The 25,425-nt window shown below is 47.9% G+C and overlaps 1 protein-coding gene across 6 annotated transcripts in view; it reads right to left on the minus strand.

Annotated features, from left to right (window-relative positions):
- Window positions 1-25,425, minus strand: part of XPO4 (exportin 4) — a 169,049-nt gene that overhangs the window by 125,967 nt on the left and 17,657 nt on the right. Inside the window, exon 1 of one of the 6 annotated variants that reach the window (XM_039534450.1) lies at window positions 12,383-12,422. The exons of the other annotated variants lie outside the window; for them this stretch is intronic. The gene's annotated coding sequence lies outside the window, so the exon portion shown is untranslated. Of the gene's footprint in view, window positions 1-12,382; window positions 12,423-25,425 lie in introns of those variants that run through there. 6 annotated transcript variants of the gene reach the window in all.

The raw sequence follows: 25,425 nt of genomic DNA on the forward strand, positions 1-25,425 counted from the left end.
CCTCTCTAATTTCCCTTAGCATTTCATCATCACTATTACTGTCCTGGTCAGGTGGTCGATAATAGATCCCTAATGTTATGTTTTTACTAGAGCATGAAATTTCTATCCATAGAGATTCTATGGAACATGTGGCTTCACTTAAGATTTTTACTTCATTTGAATCTACACTTTCTTTCACATATAGTGCCACTCCTCCCCCTGCACGACCTGTTCTGTCCTTCCGATATATTTTGTACCCCGGAATGATTGTGTCCCATTGATTGCTCTCAGTCCACCAGGTTTCTGTGATGCCTATTATATCAATATCCTCCTTTATCACAAGGCACTCTAGTTCACACATCTTATTATTTAGACTTCTGGCATTTGTGTACAAGCACTTTAAAAACTTGTCCTTGTTTATTAGCCTGCCTTTTTCTGATGTGCCAGATTCTTTTTTATGTGACTGTTTATCATCTGATCCGGCCCTTACATTATACTCTTCAGTCCTCTGCTCCTGACTATAACCTGGAGATTCTCTATCATCAGACTCTACCCTAAGAGAAGTCTGTGTCCGATCCACACGCTCCTCTGCAGCAGTCGGCTTTCCCCCATCTCCTAGTTTAAAAACTGCTCTACCACCTTTTTAATGTTTAGTGCCAGTAGTCTGGTTCCACTTTGGTTTAGGTGGAGCCCATCTCTCCTGTATAGGCTCCTCCCACCCCAGAAGTTTCCCCAGTTCCTAATGAACGTGAACCCCTCCTCTCTACACCATCTCAAACACGCGTTGAGACTCTGAAGCTCTGCCTGCCTACCTAGCCCTGCACGTGGAACCGGGAGCATTTCTGAGAATGCCACCATAGAGGTCCTGGATTTCAGTCTCTTCCCTAGCAGCCTAAATTTGGCTTCCAGGACATCTCTCCTACCCTTCCCTATGTCATTGGTACCTACATGTACCACGACCACCGGCTCCTCCCCAGCACTACACATAAGTCTGTCTAGATGCCTCGAGAGATCCGCAACCTTCGCACCAGGCAGGCAAGTCACCATACGGTTCTCCCCGTCATCACAAACCCAGCTATCTACGTTTCTAATAATCGAATCTCCCATTACTAACACCTGCCTTTTCCTAGAAACTGGAGTTCCCTCCCCCGGAGAGGCAACCTCAGTGCGAGAGGCAACCCCAGCACCATCTGGAAGGAGGGTCCCAACTACGGGAAGGTTTCCCTCTGCTCCCATTGACTGCTCTGCTTCCCTGGGCCGTTCTTCCTCCTCAACAGCACAGGGGCTGTCTGAGCGGAGGTGGGACAATTCTACAGTAGGACAAATCTGGCCTACTTTAAAGGTGCTGCTTTTATTTTTTATTTATTTTAAATTCTCACTGTATGGCTGAGAAATTTTAGATCATTCATAAAACATTTTTGTATGTTCTACACCACATCACCATGAGAGGGAGCTTAAAGATAAGTAACTAGTCTGAAAGCTACTATATGAAGATAACAGTGTTTCTGGTGCACAAATAAAAAAATATTAAGTTTCAGTTATAGTTATGTCAAGTCTAAGAAGAAAATCAGTGTATGCAAATTCCATCGGTATTAAAAAGAATATAGACTGTCTTATGTCTGAGATTTTGCCACTTTGACTGCTGTTAACTTTTTTTAGGTGGCGAAACTGGAACTACTTAAGACATCAACAGCAGCACAGGAATCACCATCTGACTGATGACATAGAATTATACCCATGAATAAAGATTATTCACAGAAGGGTTGCAGGACAGTGGTCATTTTCTTTACAATTTGTTCAACTTTTCAGAAGTTTTACAGCTGAAATTCAACAACAGAAACAACGAATAAATCAATGAGGTGACATGTGAAAGCTGCCACTTTGGCAGATTAGTAACTAACAGACTAACTTTTTAAACTATGAGCCTGGGCATGTAATCAGAAAGAAAACACTTTCATCCCACCTTTATATCCCAGAGTTTCTAGAAAAACTAATTCTTCCTTCTCAGTCATATCCAACTACCACTGGTGGGGAAAATCTGAATGGACGACAGGAAGAAGATGGGGTACAAACTTTTGAGGGAAAACAGCAGCAGAGTAGCAAGTGTTGGAGGATTTAAATTCTACACAGGCTTGTAGAAATGCAATATCTTCACACTTCTTCTGGGACAATCCTTGGCGGCTGCTGCTGGGACTGTTCAGGGATTTGAATGGGTGAGAAAAGAAGGAAAAGAGAAGAAACTGTCTTTTCTTTCCTCTCCAATTTGCCAACTTCCATTAACAGATCACAAGTACTTCTGGAGATGTCCTATGGAGGAGCATAACTGGCAGCATAATGAAAAATGCCGATTATGAAGAGCAGCAAAAACACCGTAAGAATCTTGTGACAAGACATAGAATATATGTGCAGACAAACTCCTGTGTCCCCCTACTCCATCAAAACAAAAAAAAAGAAACTTCAAAACAAGAAAACTTCTTCACATTAGGACAGGGACAGTACTGGAGTTTTTTTAGCAGCTGATCAGCCTGGTAAGCCAGAGGAAGTTCTGGTAATCATAGAGTCATAGGACCGTAAGGGACCTCGAGAGGTCATCTAGTCCAGTCCCCTGCCCTCATGGCATCTCAAGGTATAGCACATTTTTTTTTTAGGCAATACAAGTTGGCTCAGATTTTCATAGGAAACTTGAATATGTATGGAAAATTACTACAGGTGCTAACCAATAAGAGTATTGTGGCTACTCGACATGACTTCATTTGACACAAAGTCAATTTTTATATTCAAGCTAATAACCTGCATGTGTCCCTCATGCTCATCTACACCACCACCAAAGACATTTCAAAAGACCATGACGTTACTGAAAGTAGACCAGGTGAGAAGAAAAAGCTAGGGGCCTACTGCTTAATTAGCCTACCACTAGATCCATTTAACAGACTTCCATGTTATCCTACATTTGACATTTAGCTTCTATACAAAACCAAAATTAAATCAATGTCAAGCATCTCCTCAAAAAGTAGGCTATGTAAGACTATAACAATGTTACAACAATGAGCTCAAGTTTAAAAATTACATTATGGAGTCACCGGTTGCAGCTCCATAGAAAAGTCTATGGTTTATCCCATTTGCACTTAAATGTGATTTAAAAACCCACCACACACAAGGCACAGAGATAGTAACTTCTATATTGAAATAGATTTGGCATGAATTCCAAATTGCTGATGACACTACAGCTAAAGTTAATGACTCAGTCATAATTAGTACATGGCCTAACACTAGAAATAACTCCTACTAACCAAAAAGCTATTTTAAGGCAATGCTAAGTTCCATATTTTTAACAAAAGTATTATGATTTAAGATTGTTACTATTCTTAGTGCTTCATCACATCCAGGTTGTGTGTATGCTCATTAACACACCCTGCTATGTTGCTGCTTCTTTACAAATATACTGTCAGACTTATCTATAATATATATGAATAGATAGGAAATGTGTCACCTCAGACTGCTATTATGTACTCCCCTCAAACTGAACAAGGTCAGTTCTTGCATAAAAGATCAAACAAAAAACAGTTCTGCAAGAAGCTATGTTAGCCGTTCAACAAATAGCACTTTTCCCTAGTCTGTGCCCCAACATGTAACTAAGGGCACTCTGCTGTTTGAAGTGTTTCCAGTCAGAAAATTGATTTATTTATTTGCAGGAATAATGGTGCTAGCTTGGATGTCATATGCAAACTTCAATTTGAATAACTGCATTGTGGCTATCCACATTTCTCCTAAAGTTTTAATCAGAGAGAATATTCTTCAGTTCAGTTCCTGTCCTAAACTTAAGACTTGTTTTGTATTGGCCAACAGCTGCTGTGTTCCATTAGTTAGAGAAATGATTTGTGCATATAGAAAATAAATCTGCACAGCACTTTGGAAACTTTGAAATTAAAGTTACATCAAACATATTGCTTCACAATTATTAACTGATTAATCTTATTCTGCAGTTACCACACAAATCGCATAAATGATACATGCCTCAGCTCATACCTATTTTACTGCAGCAGTAGGTCGCTAGTTTCTCTTGGCTAGCAAAGTTTCTTTTTAGTAGTTTACCTACACAATGATACAAATCTATAAATTTATTAAAGGCCAGACGGGACCATCAGATCATATAAGCTGACCAATATTTCACTCTGACTAAGGCACATCTACCAGAAAGACATCTAGTTTTTATTTGTAGACTTAAAGAGATAGAGAATCCACTTCATTTGGTATTTGTTCCAATGGTTAGTCACGATTACTATTAAAAAACTCTACCTTATTTCTCACTTGAATTTGTCTGACTAACTTCCAGCCATTCTGATTTTCATTGGTTAGTTACCATTAAAACATGTTGAGCTGCAACTAAATATAGCATTTACAATAAATGTGGTGCTTCTTTTTGCTTAACCCAGAAGACAGACTATATCTAGAGGGAAGAGAGGGAAGAGCATCTTCGCAGGAAGGCTGGCTAACCTACTGAGGAGGGCTTTAAACTAGGTTCACCACGGGAAGGTGACCAAAGCCATGAGATAAGTGGGGAAGTGGGATGCCGGAGGAAGCACAAGCAGGACAGCGCAAGAGGGGAGGACTCCTGCCTCATACTGAGAAAGCAGGACGATCAATGAGTTATCTTAAGTGCCTATACACAAATGCAAGAAGCCTGGGAAACAAGCAAGGAGAACTGGAAGTCCTGGCACAGTCAAGGAATTATGATGTAATTAGAATAACAGAGACCTGGTGGGATAAATCACATGACTGGAGTACTGTCATGGATGGATATAAACTGTTCAGGAAGGACAGGCAGGGCAGAAAAGGTGGAGGAGTTGCATTGTATGTAAGAGAGCAGTATGACTGCTCAGATCTCCAGTATGAAACTGCAGAAAAACCTGAGAGTATCTGGATTAAGCTGAGAAGTGCGAGCAACAAGGGTGATGTCATAGTGGGAGTCTGCTACAGACCACCAGACCAGGGGGATAAGGAGACCGAGGCTTTCTTCCGGCAACTAACAGAAGTTACTATATCACAGGCCCTGGTTCTCATGCAGGACTTCAATGACCCCGATATCTGCTGGGAGAGCAATACAGCAGTGCACAGGAAGTTTTTGGAAAGTGTAGGGGACAATTTCCTGGTGCAAGTGCTAGAGGAACCAACTACTGGCAGAGCTCTTCTTGACCTGCTGCTCACAAACAGGGAAGAATTAGTAGGGGAAGCAAAAGTGGATGGGAAGCTGGGAGGCAGTGACCATAAGGTGGTCAAGTTCAGGATCCTGACACAAGGAAGAAAGGAGAGCAGCAAAATATGGACCCTGGACTTCAGAAAAGCAGACTTTGACTCCCTCAGGTAATGATGGGCAGGATCCCCTGGGAGAATAATATGAGGGGGAAAAGGAGTCCAGGAGAGCTGGCTGTATTTTAAAGAATCCTTGTTGAGGTTGCAGGAACAAACCATTGTGATGAGTAGAAAGAATAGTAAATATAGCAGACAACCAGCTTGGCTTAACAGTGAAATCCTTGCTGATCTTAAACGCAAAAAAGAAGCTTACAATGAGTGGAAGATCAGACAAATGACCAGGGAGGAATATAAATATATTGCTCAGGCATGCAGGAGTGAAATCAGGAAGGCCAAATCACACTTGGAGTTGCAGCTAGGAAGGGTTTCTTCAGGTATGTTAGCAATAAAAAGATAGTCAAGGAAAGTATGGGCCCCTTACTGAATGAGGGAGGCAACTTAGTGACAGATGTGGAAACAGCTCATGTACTCAATGCTTTTTTTGCCTCTGTCTTCACAAACAAGGTCAGCTCCCAGACTACTGCACTGGGCTGCACAGCATGGGGAGGAGGTGACCAGTCCTCTGTGGAGAAAGAAGTGGTTAAGGACTATTTAGAAAAGCTGGACGAGCACAAGTCCATGGGGCCAGATGCACTGCATCCGAGGGTGCTAAAGGAGTTAGCAGATGTGATTGCAGAGCCATTGGCCATTATCTTTGAAAACTCATGGCGATCAGGGGAGGTCCCAGATGACTGGAAAAAGGCTAATGTAGTGCCCATCTTTTTAAAAGGGAAGGAGGAGGATCCGGGGAACTACAGGCCAACCAGCCTCACCTCAGTCCCTGGAAAAATCATGGAGCAGGTCCTCAAGGAATCAATTTTGATGCACTTAGAGGAGAGGAAAGTGATCAGGAACAGTCAGAATGGATTCACCAAGGGCAAGTCATGCCTGACTAATCTAATTGCTTTCTATGACGAGACAACTGGCTCTGTGGATGAGGGGAAAGCAGTGGACGTGTTATTCCTTGACTTTAGCAAAGCTTTTGATACGGTCTCCCACAGTGTTCTTGTCAGCAAGTTAAAGAAGTAAGGGCTGGATGAATGGACTATAAAGCGGATAGATCATTGGGCTCAATGGGTAGCGATCAACGGCTCCATGTCTAGTTGGCAGCCAGTATCAAGCGGAGTGCCCCAAAGATCGGTCCTGGGGCCAGTTTTGTTCAATATCTTCATTAATGATCTGGAGGATGGCGTGGACTGCACCCTCAGCAAGTTTGCAGATGACACTAAACTGGGAGGAGTGGTAGATACGCTGGAGGGTAGGGATAGGATACAGAGGGACCTAGACAAATTAGAGGATTGGGCCAAAAGAAATCTGATGACGTTCAACAAGGACAAGCGCAGAGTCCTGCACTTAGGACGGAAGAATCCCATGAACTGCTACAGACTAGGGACCGAGTGGCTAGGAAGCAGTTCTGCAGAAAAGGACCTAGGGGTTACAGTGGATGAGAAGCTGGATATGAGTCAACAGTGTGCCCTTGTTGCCAAGAAGGCTAACAGCATTTTGGGCTGTATAAGTAGGGGCATTGCCAGCAGATCGAGGGATGTGATCATTCCCCTCTATTCGGCATTGGTGAGACCTCATCTGGAGTACAGTGTCCAGTTTTGGGCCCCACACTACAAAAAGGATGTGGAAAAATTAGAAAGAGTCCAGCGGAGGGCAACAAAAATGATTAGGGGGCTGGAGCACATGACTTATGAGGAGAGGCTGAGAGAACTGGGATTGTTTAGTCTGCAGAAGAGAAGAATGAGCGGGGATTTGATAGCTGCTTTCAACTACCTGAAAGGGGCTCCAAAGAGGATGGATCTAGACTGTTCTCAGTGGTAGCAGATGACAGAACAAGGAGTAATGGTCTCAAGTTGCAATGGGGGATGTTTAGGTTGGATATTAGGGGGGAAAATTTCACTAGGAGGGGGGGTGAAGCACTGGAATGGGTTACCTAGGGAGGTGGTGGAATCTCCTTCTTTGGAGGTTTTTAAGGTCAGACTTGACAAAGCCCTGACTGGGATGATTTAGTTGAGGACTGGTCCTGTTTTGAGCAGGGGGTTGGACTAGATGACCTCCTACGGTCCCTTCCAACCCTGATATTCTATGATTCTATATATATATTTATTTAAGCAATTATATAGTTTAATTTACATTTATTCAGATTCTTAATTTTTACATTTTTATGATGTTAGAAAATGGTGGATGGTGCATTTCTTATTCACTAGATGATTAATTTGTTTCTTGTGATTTGTGTCAAGTTTTATTTGGATGAAAATTCAGAATTACAAATGCACAAACAGCATTGTATTTATTGTAATTAAATAAAATAACCTTAGATATGTTAGGTACATAAAAAAGTTAAAACATATTTTGCTTTTAAAATTTATTTAGTAAACAAAAGAAGTATTATATGCAAAGTAATGCACATTGGAAAACATAATCCTAATTATACATATACAATGATGGGGTCTAAATTAGCTGTTACAACTCAAAAAAGAGATCTTGGAGTCATTGTGGATAGTTCTCTGAAATCATCCATTCAATGTGCAGCAGCACTCAAAAAAGCGAACAGAATGTTGGGAATCATTAAGAAAAGGGATAGATAATAAGACAGAAAATATCTCATTGCCTCTATATAAATCCATGGTACGCCCACACCTTGAATACTGCATGCAGATGTGTTCACCCCATCTCAAAAAAGATATATTGGAATTGGAAAAGGTTCAGAAAATGGCAACAATTATTAGGGGTATAGACCGGCTTCCGTATGAGGAGAGATTAATAAGAGGCACCTAAGGGGGGGATATGATAGAGGTCTATAAAATCACGAGTGGTATAGAGAACATAAATAAGGAAGTGTTATTTACTCCTTCTCATAATACAAAAACAAGGGGCACCAAATGAAATTAATGCATAGGAGGTTTAAAACAAACACAAGAACGTATTTTTTCATGCAATGCACTGTCAACCTCTGGAATTCCTTGCCAGAGGGTGTTGTGAAGGCCAGTACTATAACGGGGTTCAAAAGGGAGCAAGATAGATTCATGGAAGATAGGTCCATCAACGGCTATTAGCCAGGATGGGCGGTAATGGTGTCCCTAATCTCTGTTTGCAAGAAGCTGGGATTGGGTGAGAGGGGATGGATCACTTGATGATAACCTGTCTGTTCAATCCCTTTGGGGCACCAGCCATTGGCCACTGTCAGAGGACAGGATACTCGGCTTGATGGACCTTTGGTTTGACCCAGTATGGCCGTTCTTATGTACTTGTTTAGCCTAAACAAATGAAGGGTGAGGGGAGATATGATTGCTCTCCTAGGGAGGGAGAGGAGTTATTTAAGTTAAGAGCCAAAGTTGGCACAAAAACAAACAGATATAAACTGGCCATTAACAAATTAGGTTTGAAATTAGATGAAGATTTCTAGCCATGAGAGGAGTGAAGTTCTGGAACAGCCTCCCCATGGAAGCAGTGAAGGCAAAAAACCTAACTTGTTTCGAGTCCAAGCTTCATAAATTCACAGAGGGGATGGTGGGATGAGCTTGCCTACAAGGGCATGTGGCCTATCTGCGACTGCTATTAGCAAATATCTCCAACAGCTAAAGATGGATCACTACATGTCGGGGGCTCTCAGTTACTACAGCGAATTCTTTCCCAAGTGTCTGGCTGGTGTGTGTTGCCCACATGCTCAAAGTCTAACTGACAGCCATATTTGGGGTCAGGAAAGAATTTCCCCCAAGGTCAGATTGGCAGGGACCCTGGCGCTTCCACTGCACCACAGGGCACAGGACACTTGCTGGTTTGAACTAGAATAACTGGTGGATTCTCTGTAACTTGAAGTCTTTACATCATGGTTTGAGGACTTCAGTAATTCAGCCATAGATTATGGATCTAGTACAAGAATGGATGTATGAGGTTCTGTGGCCTGCAATGTGCAGGAGGTCAGACTAGATGACAAGAATGGTTCCTATGAGTAGGGCCTTACCAAATTCACGATCCATTTTGGTCAATTTCACAGTCATAGGATTTTTAAAATTGTAAATGTCATGATTTCAGCTATTTAAATCTGAAATTTCATGGTGTTGTAATTGTAAGGGTCCTGATTCAAAAAGGAGTTGTGGGAGGGTCGCAAGGTTATTGGGGAGTGTGGGGAGGTTGCAGTACTGCTACCCTTACTTCTGCGCTGCTGCTGGTGGCAGCAGCACTGCCTTCAGAGCTGGGAGACTGGAGAGCAGTGGCTGCTGGCCAGGAGCCCAGCTCTGAAGGCAGAGGCGCCACAAGCAGCAGCGCAGAAGTAAGAATGGCATGGTATGGTACTTTCACCCTTACTTCTGCGCTGCTGCTAGCAGGGCACTGCCTTCAGAGCTGCTTGTCCAGCCAACAGCCACTGCTCTCCAGCCACCCAGCTCTGAAGTCAGCACAGAAGTAAGGGTGGCAATACCACGACCCCTCCACACAATAACCCTGTGAACCCACCCTACCCCCGCAACTCGCTTTTGCGTCAGGACCCCCAATTTGAGAAATACTGGTCTCCCCCCATGAAATCTGTATAGTACAGGGTAAAAGCACACAAAAGACCAGATTTCAAGGGGGAGACCAGATTTCACAGTCCGTGATGCATTTTTCCATGGCTGTGAATTTGGTAGGGCCCTATCAGTCTACAAGAATGAAACTTAAAACAGGGAAAGGGTTAAACAAAAATGGACAAAGATTGGATAACCTGATAATCAGCAGTCAAGTGGGCACAAGTTAAAAATCTAAAAAGGCCAATAGGTCAAACGTAGAGCAGTCAAAAGCAGAAAAAGAAGGTTTTTAAAAGGAGGAAAAAAAATTTTTGAACACCCAAATCTGCATATGTAGCCCACATGCTCACAAATAAATAACCTAAGCATATCTTCTGCCCCATCCATATGCTGTCTGAACAGACAAGTAACTCTGGGACAGAAATTTGTTTTCTTTAGATATCTAAAGTGCCCAACACACTTTTGGACTATATATATTAAACAAAAACAATACAAGCCTCTTGTATTTTTACATGAATTTCAGCTCATTGGTACCACCACCTGTCACTGGGTATACAGTTGACCAGTTACATACAGCAGTATCTCAAAATTAATAGCATCTAATATTTATTCCATTACATATTTTAATCATCACTTGATTAAGTTTTCTACTAAAGCATGTTTTAGTTAACCAATTTGTAGCATTATCTCAGAGCAGCATGTTTTTGTTAAAAATATTTGGCGTAACAGTAAGCAGGCACCAGATGTATTGTTTTCATTCTTTGTAGGAAGAGTTACTATACTAGCTCTAAGGGTTGTGCATTTTCACACCCTTATGTAATGCAAGAATACAGCAAATCATGGCTGTATTTAATTATTTAAGAAATGTCTCCTTCTATAATTACTAGGAGAGAACTCTAAAAATTAGTTGGCTACACAGCAGAATAATTAAGCATTCTTCCAGACCTTACTAGTTTTAAAAAAATTACATGGATGGTGCATTGCAGTGCTTTAGACTAGTACTTACAGTCTTTCCACCTACAGAAAATGTCTCATATGAACAGTGTAGCCTAAACACAGTACTGAGGGAAGGCAAATATGCCTACCAGAAGACTTTCTTGAAAGAAACTGATCAAATTTCTCCCACCTGCTACTATTCAAGCCAGGAGGAACTGTTTTGTCAAAGGCAATGTTTATGACTGCAAGTGAAGTGAATTGCAAATTTGTCAAGAGTAGAAATAAAAAAAAATCCTTGAGATCTCTAATGAAAGTGTGATTTAATGAAATTTACACTGCATACTCTCCAAACTGATCCTGCTTAAATACTGTAAAAAGCCTTGCCTTTCCTCACAGTCAAGTCAAACAACACAGTTATTCCCTGAGTTCTGTGGATCGCTAGTGGTTTGCAGAGACACAGTTGACCACACGGTAGGGGCTCCTCTGCCTCAATTCCATAGACTTCAAAATGGTATCTAGACACTGCTCTGAAGAAGAGCCTGGAAGCCTGTAACAGGCAAAAACAAGGCGAAGCTAGCCAAGCTGAATCAGCATGTCCATAAGAGAATTTCAATTTGAGCTGAAGTCTAAGATTTGAGCAAAGGCTATACATTAGATCTGCAAAAGACAATGTAAGGGAACCTAAGATTTTCTAAAAGTACAAAGGACTTTCATTTTCTAAAAGTCTTCCAAAATGAATTATGATACAACCTATTTAAGCTCCTCATTGCCAAGCATTTTTCAATTTATATTTGGAACCCACGCATGACTGTCAGAGGAACTACCTCCTACACACTTACTATCTCATCTCTTGCCATCATGATGATTTTTAACTTTAAACAAAATCTGCCTTCTTCACCTGCTTTTACTAGAGTAGTCTTTTAATTAAGTCCTTTGCAAGTTGAAGTATGTGCTAAATTTTATTATGAACAGCAGTTTGCTTTCATTCTTTCTATATAATATTTTCATTGAATACATATAAAAGCAATATACATCTGCACCTCCTTCCCATGCCACTTTTTAGCACTGAGGTATTTCTCACCACCTTTGCCACATACAGGAATAAGCAGTGAGTGAATATTTTCTCTCTTCCCAAATCCATTGCAACCTCTACCTCCTTTTTTGGTTGTGCTCTTAAAGAAGGTGATAGGAGAGTTTTCAGGACACCCCATCCTCAAAGCCCTAAATCGCAGAAACTGTTGCTTTGGTTAAGCATTGTCACTGACCAGAAGAAGTTAATTCCATTTCATGGTAGGCAGCGACTTTTGAGCTTTCAAAATTTGTTTTCATTCTGCACTGGAACAAAACCAAAACCTTCCTAATGTTTTTGCAAAAACAGAATTGTGTCAAAATATCTGTTTTTTGACTGAAACCTGAGCTTTCTGATTCAGGCACATAGGCAGGTGAGTTTGCATGTCTATCTATCTGGTTAGGACACTGGTCTGGCATGTGAGACACCCAGGTTCATGTCCCTGCTCTGCCTGATTCAACTCTACATTAGATGCAGAAGAAAAATTCTGCTTTTAACCATCTTAATTTAAGGGAAACAAGCACAGAAACAGTTTCCTTACCTTGTCAAATCTTTTTGTAAAAAACCTCCTTTTTTTAGTAGTTTACATTTAACACAGTACTGTACTGTATTTGCTTTTTTGTGTCTCCGCTGCTGCCTGATTGCGGACTTCCAGTTTCAAATGAGGTGTGCGGTTGACCAGTCAGTTGGTAACTCTGGTGTTCAGAACTCTGAGGTTCTACAGTATATTTATTAGCACAGAAGTCAAGGGCACCAAGTTTAGTGCTATAAAAATAATACATACTACCACAGGATCACCAGTGTAGCTACTCTGACCTTTACTGTCAGTCTCCTCATATTCCCCAATTGTATGAATCTCTGATTTTCTGTCCAGATCATCGGTGCATAATACTGCAGAGCAAGTGTCCATAGAGCAGAACAAGCTAAAATTGCACCAGTTACTTTAGATACACCTCTACCTCGATATAACGCTGTCCTTGGGAGCCAAAAAATCTTACCGCGTTATAGGTGAAACCGCGTTATATCGAACTTGCTTTGATCCACCAGAGTGCGCAGCCCCGCCCCCCCGGAGCACTGCTTTACCGCATTATATCCGAATTCATGTTATATCGGGTCGCGTTATATCGAGGTAGAGGTGTACTTCTTTTGCCAGCCTCTTGGCAAGTACTATTACAACACATGCAGTCCAGATTCCATCCACTCCACGGAAAAGACGGTTACTCACCGTTGTAACTGTTGTTCTTCGAGATGTGTTGCTCCTATCCATTCCAGTTAGGCGTGCGCGCCGCGCGTGCACGGCTCTTTGGAACATTTTTACCCTAGCAACTCCGGCGGGCCGGCTGGGCGCCCCCTGGAGTGGCGCCGCTATAGCGTTGGATATATACCCCAGCCGGCCCGTCCGCTCCTCAGTTCCTTCTTGCCAGCTACTCCGACAGTGGGGAAGGAGGGCGGGTCTGGAATGGATAGGAGCAACACATCTCGAAGAACAACAGTTACAACGGTGAGTAACCGTCTTTTCTTCTTCGAGTGATTGTTCCTATGCATTCCAGTTAGGTGATTCCCAAGCCTTACCTAGGCGGTGGGGTCGGAGTGAGACGTGGCAGAGTGTAAGACTGCTGAGCCGAAGGCTGCATCGTCTCTGGATTGTTGCACCAACGCGTAGTGGGAAGCGAAGGTGTGGACAGAAGACCAGGTGGCCGCTCTACAGATGTCCTGGATGGGGACATGGGCCAGAAAGGCGGTAGACGAGGCTTGCGCTCTCGTAGAGTGAGCGGTGAGGCGGCGTGCTGGCACACGAGCAAGCTCGTAGCATGTCCGGATACATGCCGTCACCCAGGAGGAAATCCTTTGGGAGGAGACCGGCTCGCCCTTCATGCGATCAGCAACCGCTACGAACAGCTGGGGCGAACGCCGGAAGGGCTTCGTCTGCTCTATATAAAAAGCGAGGGCCCTGCGGACGTCCAGGGTGTGAAGCTGTTGCTCACGAGGTGAGGTGTGCAGCTTCAGGAAGAAGACCGGAAGGAAAATATCCTGGTTGAGGTGGAAGGCCGACACCACCTTAGGGAGGAAGGCCGGGTGTGGTCGAAGCTGCACCTTGTCTCCGTGGAAGACGGTATACGGTGGACCAACCGTTAGGGCACGGAGCTCGGAAACTCGTCTTGCTGACGTTATAGCGACGAGAAAGGCCGTTTTCCACGAGAGATAGAGCAGGGAGCACGTGGCCAGGGGCTCGAAGGGTGCTCCCATAAGCTTGGCCAGAACCAGGTTCAAATCCCAGGACGGGGTAGGACGTCGTATCGGCGGGTACAAGCGGTCCAGGCCCTTAAGGAAGCGGGAAACCATCTGGTTGGAAAAGATGGACCGACCTCCTATGGATGGCCGAAAGGCGGACACAGCTGCCAGGTGCACCTTCAAGGAGGAGACCGCGAGTCCTTGTTCCTTAAGGGACCAGAGGTAGTCCAGGATCGTAGGAATAGGGACCCGGAAGGGATTAAGGCCTCTGTGATCGCACCAGAGCGCGAAGCGCTTCCATTTCGCGAGGTAGGTTGAGCGAGTGGAAGGCTTCCTGCTTTCCATCAGGACTTGCTGCACTGCCGCCGAACAGTCCCGCTCCGCGTGGGTTAACCACGCAGGTACCAAGCTGTAAAATGGAGGGACTGAAGGTCCGGGTGGCGGAGTCTGCCGAAGTCCTGCGTGATGAGGTCCGGCCACAACGGAAGGGGAATGGGATCCCGAACGGAGAGCTCGAGCAGCAGAGTGTACCAGTGCTGCCGTGGCCAGGCTGGAGCAACGAGAATGAGGCGGGCCCTGTCCCTCCGAAGCTTGAGTAGCACCCGGTGTATGAGTGGGAGCGGAGGGAAGGCGTAGAGGAGGTGATCCATCCAGGAGCAGAGGAATGCGTCCGACAGGGAGCCTCGGGAGCGACCCTGGTAAGAACAAAACCGGTGGCACTTCCTGTTCTCCTTGGAGGCAAACAGGTCTATCTGGGGAAACCCCCACCTGCGGAAAATTGTGAGCACCACATCCGGACGAAGGGACCACTCGTGGGTGAGGAACGACCTGCTGAGATGGTCGGCCAGCATGTTCTGCACTCCTGGAAGAAAGGACGCTGCCAGGTGAATCGAGTGGGTTACACAGAAGTCCCACAGGAGCATCGCTTCCGTGCAAAGCGGGGAGGAGCGAGCTCCGCCCTGCTTGTTGACATAGAACATCGCCGTCGTGTTGTCCGTGAACACCGCCACACAGCGCCCTTGCAGATGGGCGCGGAAGGTGTGACACGCCAAGCGGATCGCTCGCAGCTCCCTGACGTTGATATGGAGGGAGAGCTCTCGGGGTGACCAGAGACCCTGGGTGTGTAGGTCGCCAAGGTGAGCCCCCCATCCCAACGCCGAGGCATCCGTGGTCAGGGTGACGGATGGGCGAGGAGGGCGGAACAGGACTCCTGCACACACGACCTCTGGGTCCAGCCACCAGCTGAGCGAACCGAGGATTGGCTTCGTGACCGTGACTACCATGTCCAGAGGGTCGCGGTGCGGACGGTACACCGACGCCAGCCAAGTTTGAAATGGGCGAAGGCGCAGCCTCGCGTACGTGGTCACGAACGTGCAGGACGCCATGTGGCCCAGGAGGCGTAGGCAGGACCGAACCGTTGTCGTGGGAAAAACGTGCAGGTCCCGGATGATGGAGACCATCGTCTGGTGCCGAGGTCGAGGGAGGCAGGCCCTGGCCAAACTGGAGTCCAGGACCGCTCCGATGAACTCCACCCTTTGTGATGGAGTTAAAGTGGACTTCTCGGCGTTTATGAGAAGGCCCAGGTACCGAAACAGGGCTAGGATCTCGGCCATTTGACCTGCCACTAGCTGTCGGGATGGCCCGCGAACCAGCCAGTCGTTAAGATACGGTTAGACGTGCATGCAACGACGGCGGAGGGCTGTGGCAACCACTGCCATGCACTTGGTGAAGACCCTCGGCGCGGTGGAAAGGCCGAAGGGTAGTACCGCAAACTGGTAGTGCGCCTCGTTGACTACGAACCGCAGGTAGCGTCGATGGGGAGGGTAAATCGCGATATGGAAGTACGCGTCCTTCATATCGAGGGCGGCAAACCAGTCTCCCGGATCCAGGGAGGGAATGATGGTCCCCAGGGTGACCATGCGAAACTTGAGCTTGAGCAGGTACCTGTTGAGCTCCCGGAGGTCTAGTATAGGTCGGAGACCTCCTTTCGCCTTGGGGATGAGAAAATATCGGGAGTAAAATCCCCTGCCTCGCATGTCGTTCGGCACCTCCTCTATGGCACCCAAGCTCAACAGAGCCTCGACCTCTTGCAAGAGGAATTGCTCGTGAGAGGGGTCCCTGAAGAGGGACGGGGAAGGTGGGTGGGAGGGAGGGGGCGAAACAAACTGAAGGCGGTAACCATACTGGACCGTACGAAGTACCCAGTCGTCCGTTGTTATTTGGGACCACGCCGGGAGGAAGTGGGAAAGGCGGTTGCAAAATAACGGGGAAGGATCCGGTAAAGAGTCTGATGGGCCGCCCCCGGGCGTCCCATCAAAATGTCTGCTTAGGCCCTTGAGGGGCCTTGGAGGGCGCCTGGGCCTGGTTACGCCTGTTGCCCGACGGTCTACGGCGGTTTAGGCTGCCTCTGCGACTATTATAAGGCCGTGACCTGGCCTGAGTAAATGGTCGGTATGGCTGTTGCCGGAACGACCTCCGCTGGGTAGCCGGTGTGTGCATACCCAGGGTGCGGATGGCGATTCGACCATCTTTGAGGGTCTGAATCCTAGAGTCCGTTTTCTCAGAAAAGAGACCCTGAGTGTCAAAGGGGAGGTCTTGCAGGGTGTACTGCACCTCGGGCGGCAAGGTGGAGGACTGCAACCAGGAGATGCGTCTCATGGTCACTCCCGAGGCCAGAGTTCTGGCTCCTGAGTCCGCCGAGTCCAGAGCGGCCTGGATGGAGGATCGGGAGGCTTTCTTGCCCTCTTCAAGGAGGGCCGAGAACTCCTGTCGGGAGGCTGTTGGGATCAGCTCCGAGAACTTGGACAGGGACACCAAAATGTCATAGGTGTAGCGACCAAGGAGAGCTAGCTGGTTGGCAATCCGGAGCTGGAGACCACCTGCCGAATAGACCTTCCGGCCCAACAGATCCATGCGCCGTGCGTCTTTAGATTTTGGCGCTGGAGCGGGTTGCCCATGCCTCTCCCGGTCATTTACGGACTGCATCATGAGGGGGTCCGGAGTCGGGTGCGTATATAGGTACTCGTAGCCGCTGGGAGGAACCGAGTACTTGCGCTCCACTCCGCGAGCGGTGGGAGGGACAGACGCCGGTGACTGCAAGATGGTAGTGGCATTCTTTTGTATGGTGCGGATAAATGGCCGCAGCGGGGCCTCCGCTCCAAGCACCCTGGTCACCGGGTCGTCATCCTCAGCGACCTCTGCCACGGGGAGGTCAATAGCTTTCGCCACCCAGCGAAGAAGGTCCTGGTGGGCCCGCAAGTCAATCGGAGGGGGGTCGCTGTAGATGCCCCCGCCACCGCCTCGTCCGGCGAGGAAGACGAGGACAGACCCTGGACCACGGCCTCTGGAGGTGGTTCTTCCAGGGGGTGGGAAGCCGCCTCGGCCACAGGATGCTCTGCCGCTACAGGTGGCGGTGGGGCCTCACCCTGTGATGATGGAGGAGGCCTGCTGAGCGATGCTTCCGGCACCCTGCATTCGGAGCCCCTGGGGCACGGGGTGGGGGGTAGCCCTTGAGCCTCGTGGTAGGCCCAGGGGGTCCAAAAGCCCCACTGCTGCGGTCCTTGGTCCTGCCCTTGGGGGTCAGCCCGGAGATCTCCACCACTGTTCGCCTGAGAGGCGACCGAGGGTTGGCAAGAAGGCCATGGGGGGGCAGAGGCGCTCAAGGACTGCGCCGTCGATGCCGCCGGTCTGTCCCTGGACGGTGCCGGGGATCGGTGCCGGTCGTCGCAGTGCCGGGAGCGAGAGCGGGACCATCCACCGTGCCGGTGCCGGGAGGTCGACCGTGATCTCGACCGATGTCGGTGAGAGCGGCTTCGCGAGTCGCGGTGCCGGGAATGGTACCGGGAACCGGACCTCCTTCGGTACCGACGGTCTGGTGACCGGGACCGGGAACGTCTCCGGGAGTGCGACCTGTACCGCGATGCGGAGCGGTACCGGGACTGCGACCGGCGCCAAGACGGGGAGCGGTACCGAGATGGTGATCGGTGCCGGGATCTGGATCGGCGTGCCGGCGACCATCTCTGGGATCGGGATCGGGACCAGGACCTGGAACGCCGTCTATCCCGTCTGTCAGGGGAAGGTGGCCTCATCATAGCCGGCTTTCCCACTGACTGTACAGCCCGCACCGGCGACGCCGGGGGCCGGAGACTCGGTGCCTCTGTGAGCTCGATGAGCTCTCTCGCCATCGAGAAAGTCTCAGGCGTCGACGGGAGAGGCAGCTCGACCGCGGTTGGCACCGGGGAGCAGGGCGGTACCGGACTCAATGGCCCTTGCGGCGCCGGAGTCAACGGAACCGTGCACGGTCTGTGCACCACCACAGTCGGTGCCGGAGGTGGCTGGGTGAGCGGTCCGGACGCAGGTGCCTTGATAGGCTTCTGCTGCGGCTTTCGTTTCCCCGATGGCGAGAGGGAACGGTGCCGAGGCCTCGGTGCCGGCTGCTTCTTTTTAACAGTCTCGGTGCCGGACCGGTCGGGAACCGCTGGTGCGCTCCGTGCCGAAGACGACTGCGGAGCTGATGGTGTCGGCACCGCAGGGGTAAGCGCCGACTCCATTAGGAGCTGCTTCAACTTAATGTCCCGCTCCTTTTTCGTTCTAGGTTTGAACGATCTGCAAATTGGGCACTTATCTGCGCGATGGGCCTCTCCTAAACAACGCAGACAGGAGTCGTGAGGATCCCCAATCGGCATGTGCCGCTGGCAAGCCGCACAGGGCTTAAACCCCGGTGTCTTGGGCATAAGCCCGCACCGGTCGGGAGAAGAGGGGCTAAGCCCCCCTAATTCCCCTTAATCTACCTAATTACTAACTTTACTAACTATTTTAACTGACTATATACACTAAATACACAAGGAGAAACAGAGAGAAGCTAGGGACGTGGAGGTCAAAGGAGCACTCCACTGTTCCAACTGCCGTCACGGGCGGAAAGAAGGAACTGAGGAGCGGACGGGCCGGCTGGGGTATATATCCAGCGCTATAGCGGCGCCACTCCAGGGGGCGCCCAGCCGGCCCGCCGGAGTTGCTAGGGTAAAAATGTTCCGAAGAGCCGTGCACGCGCGGCGCGCACACCTAACTGGAATGCATAGGAGCAATCACTCGAAGAAGAAGACAATATTCACTACTTTAACTTGTCAGTGTTGAACCAGATTCAGACAGCCCACACACAGCGTACGCCACTGCAGATGTACATACATAGCTACAGTTTTTGTATCAAAATACGAAGTGTTGCGGGCCTAAGATTCAAGTGACACATTCAGTGTAGGTTTAGAATTTTTATTAAAAATATTTTTATAAACTTACAGCCAACAAACTTTTCAATAATTTTTAGAGATTCCAATGGAAACTTTAAAAAGTCAAATTGGCAACCCCTGCAACTGAAACACTGCTGTATACTGCTAGTATGAGAATCTGAAAGTAAAGTTGACTAGTTAGTTTTATATTTCCTCTCAACTTGGACAATGAAATAGTAAAAAACATAAATGGTGAAAAGTAAATTATATGATAAGGGCTTATCCACACAGAGTTATTCAGGAATTTACTAACTCCATGTGTACACTCTCCCTTAGACTCTTAAAATTCACACCAAACTTTTGTCCCCAATATTATTCCACATCAGATGTATTTCAAGATTCTGCTCCACATCTTTGAACACTAGAGCCTAGGTATCTGAGAGGCCACCTCTTGCTCCAGACCCAGCATGGTAGCTGAATTAGACAGGAAAGGTAAAGCTGACTGATCCCAGATTCAAACACACCCAAGGTAGAGTATTTTCAGTAAGGGGCCCTTAGCTGTGAAATTCATTACTGCAGCGGTTTTCAACTTTTTGTACTGTACATCACAAATAAAAGCAATCTCAGGGACCATCTTCCTTCCTATTCATGACCTGCAGCTACTTACATGTTCATGTTAAACTAATATTAGAAAACATATTTAATGTCTTTTAGCTGTCTTAATGTGATTCAACAACTGGAAACAAGATGACACCATGTGACCAGCCACCTCTCCAGGGCGAGTTCTCTGCAAGCCACCAGTGGCTCATGGATCACAGTCTGAGAATCACTAATTATACACTCTTTTGGGCAAGCACAACCTCTTCATTATGTGCACGTTCAGTGTCTAGCACAATCCAGCCAAGATCCCCAACTGAAGCCTCTATACCCTACAGCAATACAAATAAGCAATAATAATAATTGCAAGACCCAGAACAGGTAGAGCTTCTGTATTGCAACTTTCAGAGCAGGGGTCTCAAACACACGGCCCACAGGGTTATTTTCTGCTGCCTGCGAACTCCTCACGGCCCCACCCCCTCCCCCACTGTTTACCCAGAGTGGCTCTGGCCAGACCTGCACCAGGGGCAGGGCAGGCTCCCTGCCTGCCTGCCCTGACCCCGCGCGGCTCCAGGAAGCAGCCGGAACCTGGGGAAGGAGGGGCGCAGGGGTGTGTGTGGCTGTTGCTTCAGGCACCGCCCCCAGCAGCTCCCATTGGCCAGGAATGGGGAACTGCGGCCAATGAGAGCTGCTGGGGGTGGTGCCTGAAGCAACAGTCACACACACCCCTGCGCCCCTCCTTCCCCAGGTTCCGGCCACTTCCCAGAGTGGCGCGGGGGCACACCAAACCTGTCCTGCAGCCGAACCCCCTGCCCTGAGCCCCCTGCCACACCCCTCCTGCACCCCAACCCCCTGCCCTGAAACCCCTGCCACACCCCACACCACTGCCCTGAGCCCCCTGTTCAGCTGTGTGCAGGAGGTGCTGGATGGGAGGGAGAGAAGTGAGGGCAGAAAGGAACAGGAAGAGGCAGGGCAGAGTGAGGGCAGGGGAGGGGGCGGAACAGGGCAGGGCAGGAAGAGGCAGGGTTGGGTCTTGGGGGGGAAGGGGTGGAGCAGGGCCTGGGGCACAGAGGGGATCGAGCACACCCCAGGAACTCAGGAAGGGTTCTAGGGACAGCAATCGTTCCCTTAAACCACCGAGTAAATTGCTCAGTGTGTGTCACTCCAAACAGTTTCTGAGGAAGCAATAGCTAACTGTCTCTAAGAAGAGGTACTAAAGCTTTTGTAACGCGATAGCTTTTGAAATATTTCTAAACTGTACCACCCAATAACTGATGGCAATGGCAGTCCATGCTATAAATTTCTTGAAGGACAGAGTTGTAGATTTCCCCTAGAAATATTGTAAGTAGTAAGAACCTGAAAACATTTTGAACAGCTCTTGCTAAGTAGGGAACATATCAGGAACCACTAGACAAAATGACTCAGTTACTTGCTTTTCTTCGATCACAGAGTACCGTTGTTCAGGGAAAGGTTGAGGAGCAGGAGTCATGATTTCATTATCCTAACAGCTCACAAGAGTTTTTCCATCTTCCCTCTATTTAATTAATACTATTTTTTCTTGATAATACCTCTACATAAAACTGGAGTATGTATGTGGATTTTAGAACAGTTTTAAACAGCTTTGTCTCAAGGCAAAACTTTCAAAAGGAGATGCTGTAGAATCCATGTAAAAAGCAAGTAATGTGCACAACACATTCTCAAAAATCTGCCAAAGGTAGAACTTGAACTTACAGCATGTATGCTGCTCAAGTTCAATGACTGTAGCATGTCACTTTAAAGTAAACAGGTGGCTCAATGTCAGGCTGCCTGCAAACCTCCTGGTTTGCAACAGTCTTACTTTTACTGCACGTAATTATTTAATTCTCTTTGGTGCATCAGTTTGAGTCAATCCATGCTGGAGTTCCCAACTTTACCCTCAATAATTTTTGAAATATTGCTTCTCCAGAGGGATAGTGGGTGCTGCGCCGTAGCTGAGATAAATCCTGAGCAGGTGATATAAATTTCAGGAGGATTAGAGGAATAGTTTGAGCCCCATGTGTGGGCAAAAAAGCATCATAAGTACCAAAGGAATCTGATAGGATTTTTAGAAGGGCTTTATTTGGAGAACACCTTGCTCAAATAATCCCAAATTTGGTTCACATATCCTACCCAGGCCACCACCACACGGTATAATAATTTTCAAGACAACCTTCGTCAGCATCTGGATTTTAGACCGTTTAGAAAAGTCATCTACTCACTGAACAGTGAATCTGAACTTAACTATAGCAAAGCTGCTCTTCCACTGTTATGAACTGCCACTTACAAGCAGTCCCCATTCTCCCACACATCTCTCTCCCACAAGAATCAGGTTTATGTTCCATCCCAAGTGACCCAGAATATGTATTGCTTCTCAGATCCTCATAGACAATTAATGAAGTTAGTGCTTGATCAATGTCAATTAATGATCAGCACTCAAGCACATGGGCTGGGAGGGGGAAGAGTGTAGATCCAGAACACAACATATACATTTACATGGGGAGGCCTGTACCATCTGGAAGGGAAGGAGGATCAGGGTCAATTCAGTTCATCAAGCTTTTGGTGTATGCTAGTTATGTAGTCTTTTAATCATATAAGTTGTTATATACCTTTAAACTATACCCTAAAAAGCATCATAGAATTTTAGCTTTTGAACTCTTTGGAGCAGGGAATGTCTTCCTACATACTTGTGCAGCACCTAGCACAATGTGGTCTTTGGGTACTACCACAATATAAATAACAAAAACTGTGCATACTTTATATGATGAAAATATTTCAGAACATAGCTTACGCATACAATGGACACAAAAGTATGAGCATTGATGGACACAAAAGTGAACACTGATCCTAAATTCTCTTTAGCCTTCTGACTTTTCAAGCTGTAATCATGTCTGAGTACTGATACTGCAACTTATACCAAAGACTGATGAGCTTCCATGCTATATCCCTTGAACAAAGACACTGTTTAAAACAGGCGTGGGCAAACTTTTTGGGCCAAGGGCCACATCTGGATGGGACATTGCATGCAGGGCTGGGGTGCGTGGTGTGGGAGGGGGTGCGGTGTGCAGGAAGGGGCTCAGGGCAAGGGATTGGGGCAGAGGAGGGGTGCGGGGTGTATGAGGGGGCTCAGGGCATGGGGTTGGAGTGCAGGAGGGATGCGGACTGCAGCAGGGGGCTCAGGGCAGGGGATTGAGATGCACAGGCATGCAGGGTGCAGCAGGGAGCTCAGGGCAGGGGGTTGGGGTGCAGGTGGGGTGTGGGGTATACGAGGGGGCTCAGGGCAGGGATTTGGGGTGCAGGAGGGGTGCAGGGTGTGGCAGGGGGCTCAGGGCAGGGATTTGGGGTGCAGGAGGGGAGTGGGGTACAGGCAGGGGGCTTAGGGCAGGGAGTTGGGGGGCAGGAGGGGTTCAAGCTCTGGCACGGCACCGCTTACCTAAAGTGGCTCCAGGATGGCAGCAGCATGCACCGGGGCCAGGGCAGGCTCCCTGCCTGCCTGCCCTGTCCCCAGCCCCATGCTGCTCCAGAAAGCGCTGCGACCCCTGGGGGAGGGGAGGGCAGAGGGCTCTGCATGCGCTGCCCTTGCCGCGCCTCCAGGTATCTTCCCCAAAGCTCCCATTGGCCGGGGTTCCCCATTCCCGGCCAATGGGAGCTGCGGGGGACGGTGCCTGGAGGCAAGGGCAACACATACGGAGCCCTCTGCCGCCCCCCAGCCCACAGACTGCTTCTGAGAGCAGTGCCGGGCCCACAGTGGGCAATCCCATGGGTCGGATCCAAAGCCCTGAGGGGCCAGATCCGGCCCGCGGGCCATAGTTTGCCCACCCCTGGTTTAAAAGGACCATCAGAATATAGTTTGTTGATTTAAGAGCAGCCAGATTTATTTTAATATGTAGGGACAGAAAGAGGAACTTAGCAAGAGAAAAGACTGGGATCTCATTAATTTTTTATGGGATGCCAGTCAGTGCTTGCAGGAGTTCATGAGGAGCTCTTAAGTAGTGCAGATGCCTAATTAATACTCTTAATATTCCTTATGTTAATTTAAAACAAATCAAAGAAAAAAAGGAAATCCCCACCGAAAAAAAACTTCATTAACTTAAAGTAACAATAAATATCACCTTGTGGCACCTTATAGACTAAAATTTATTTGGGCACAAGCTTTCATGGGCTATAACCCAAGCCTACAAAAGGTTATGCCCAAATAAAATTGTTAGTCTCTAAGGTGCCACAAGGACTCTTCATTGTTTTTGCAGATACACTCTAACACGGCTACCCTTCTGAAATAAATATCAAGAATGCTAATTTTTAAAAAAACATTTAAAAAAGGAGAGAGATTACTGTAATCTACTAAACTATTTGAATTTCTTTACAGTTTGTAGATCTTTCTTGAGAGAATGTATAAGTATAAATATTAACAAACTTATCAGAATGGCTAAACTCTGCCCTGCAAGAAACACGGTATTTAAATATGAACACAAGAATGGCCATACTGCGTCAAATCAAAGGTCCATTTAGCCCAGTATCCTATCTTCCGACAGTGGCCAATGCCAGGTGCCCCAGAGGGAATGAACAGAACAGGTAATCATCAAGTGATCCACCCCGTCGTCCATGCTCAACTTCTAGCAAACAGAGACTAGGGACACCATCCCTGCCCATCCTGGATAATAGCCATTGATGGACCAATCCTCCATGGATTTATCTAATTCTTTTTTGAACCCCGTTATAGTCTTGGCCTTCACAACATTTTCTGGCAAGGAGTTCCACAGGTTGACTGTGAGTTGTGTGAAGAAATACTTCCTTTTATTTGTTTTAGACCTGCTGCCTATTAATTTCACAGGGCCGCCCGGGGGGGGCAAGTGGGGCAATTTGCCCCGGGCCCCAGGCTCCGCAGGGGCCCCCAAGAGAACAGCTGAGGCTCCCTCCCTGGCCCCTTACCTCCGCCTCTGCCCCTCTCCCGGAGCCTCAGCACATCAAACAGCGTCCCTAGACACCGCTGCAACCTGGCTCCGGCGGGGCCCCACTCCGAGCCGCGTGGTGAGGGGGCGGGGCTTCGAGCTCCAGGCTGAGCTCAGCTCCCTCCGCTCGGCGTGGAGCTCACAGCCCCGCCCCCTTACCACACGGCTCGGAGCGGGACTGAGCTCAGGCCGCGCTGGAGACACGCTGCAGCTGTTCAGCGACACGCTGAAGCTCCGGGTGAGGAGAGAGCCGGGGGTAAGAGGCTAGGGCCGGGGGGGTTGGCTAAGGGTCAGGGAGTCCCAGGGACAGGGAGAGGGCAGAGGTTGGGGAATGCGGTCAGGGGACAGGGGGGTTGGATTGTGGGGGGTCTGTCAGGACTCAGCGGGGGGGGCAGATAGGGGACAGGGAGCAGGATGGGTCAGGGATTCTCAGGCGGGGCAGTCAGTCGGGGGGCAGGAAATGAGTGGGGGTCGGCTAGGGGGCAGGGCCAGGCTGTTTGGGAGGCACAGCCTTCCCTACCCTAAAGCTCATTCAGCAGTTTGAGGCTTGCAGAAGAGCCAAGCTGTTA

Source organism: Mauremys reevesii, linkage group 1 (assembly GCF_016161935.1).
Source record: "Mauremys reevesii isolate NIE-2019 linkage group 1, ASM1616193v1, whole genome shotgun sequence".
Taxonomy (NCBI): Eukaryota; Metazoa; Chordata; order Testudines; family Geoemydidae; genus Mauremys; species Mauremys reevesii.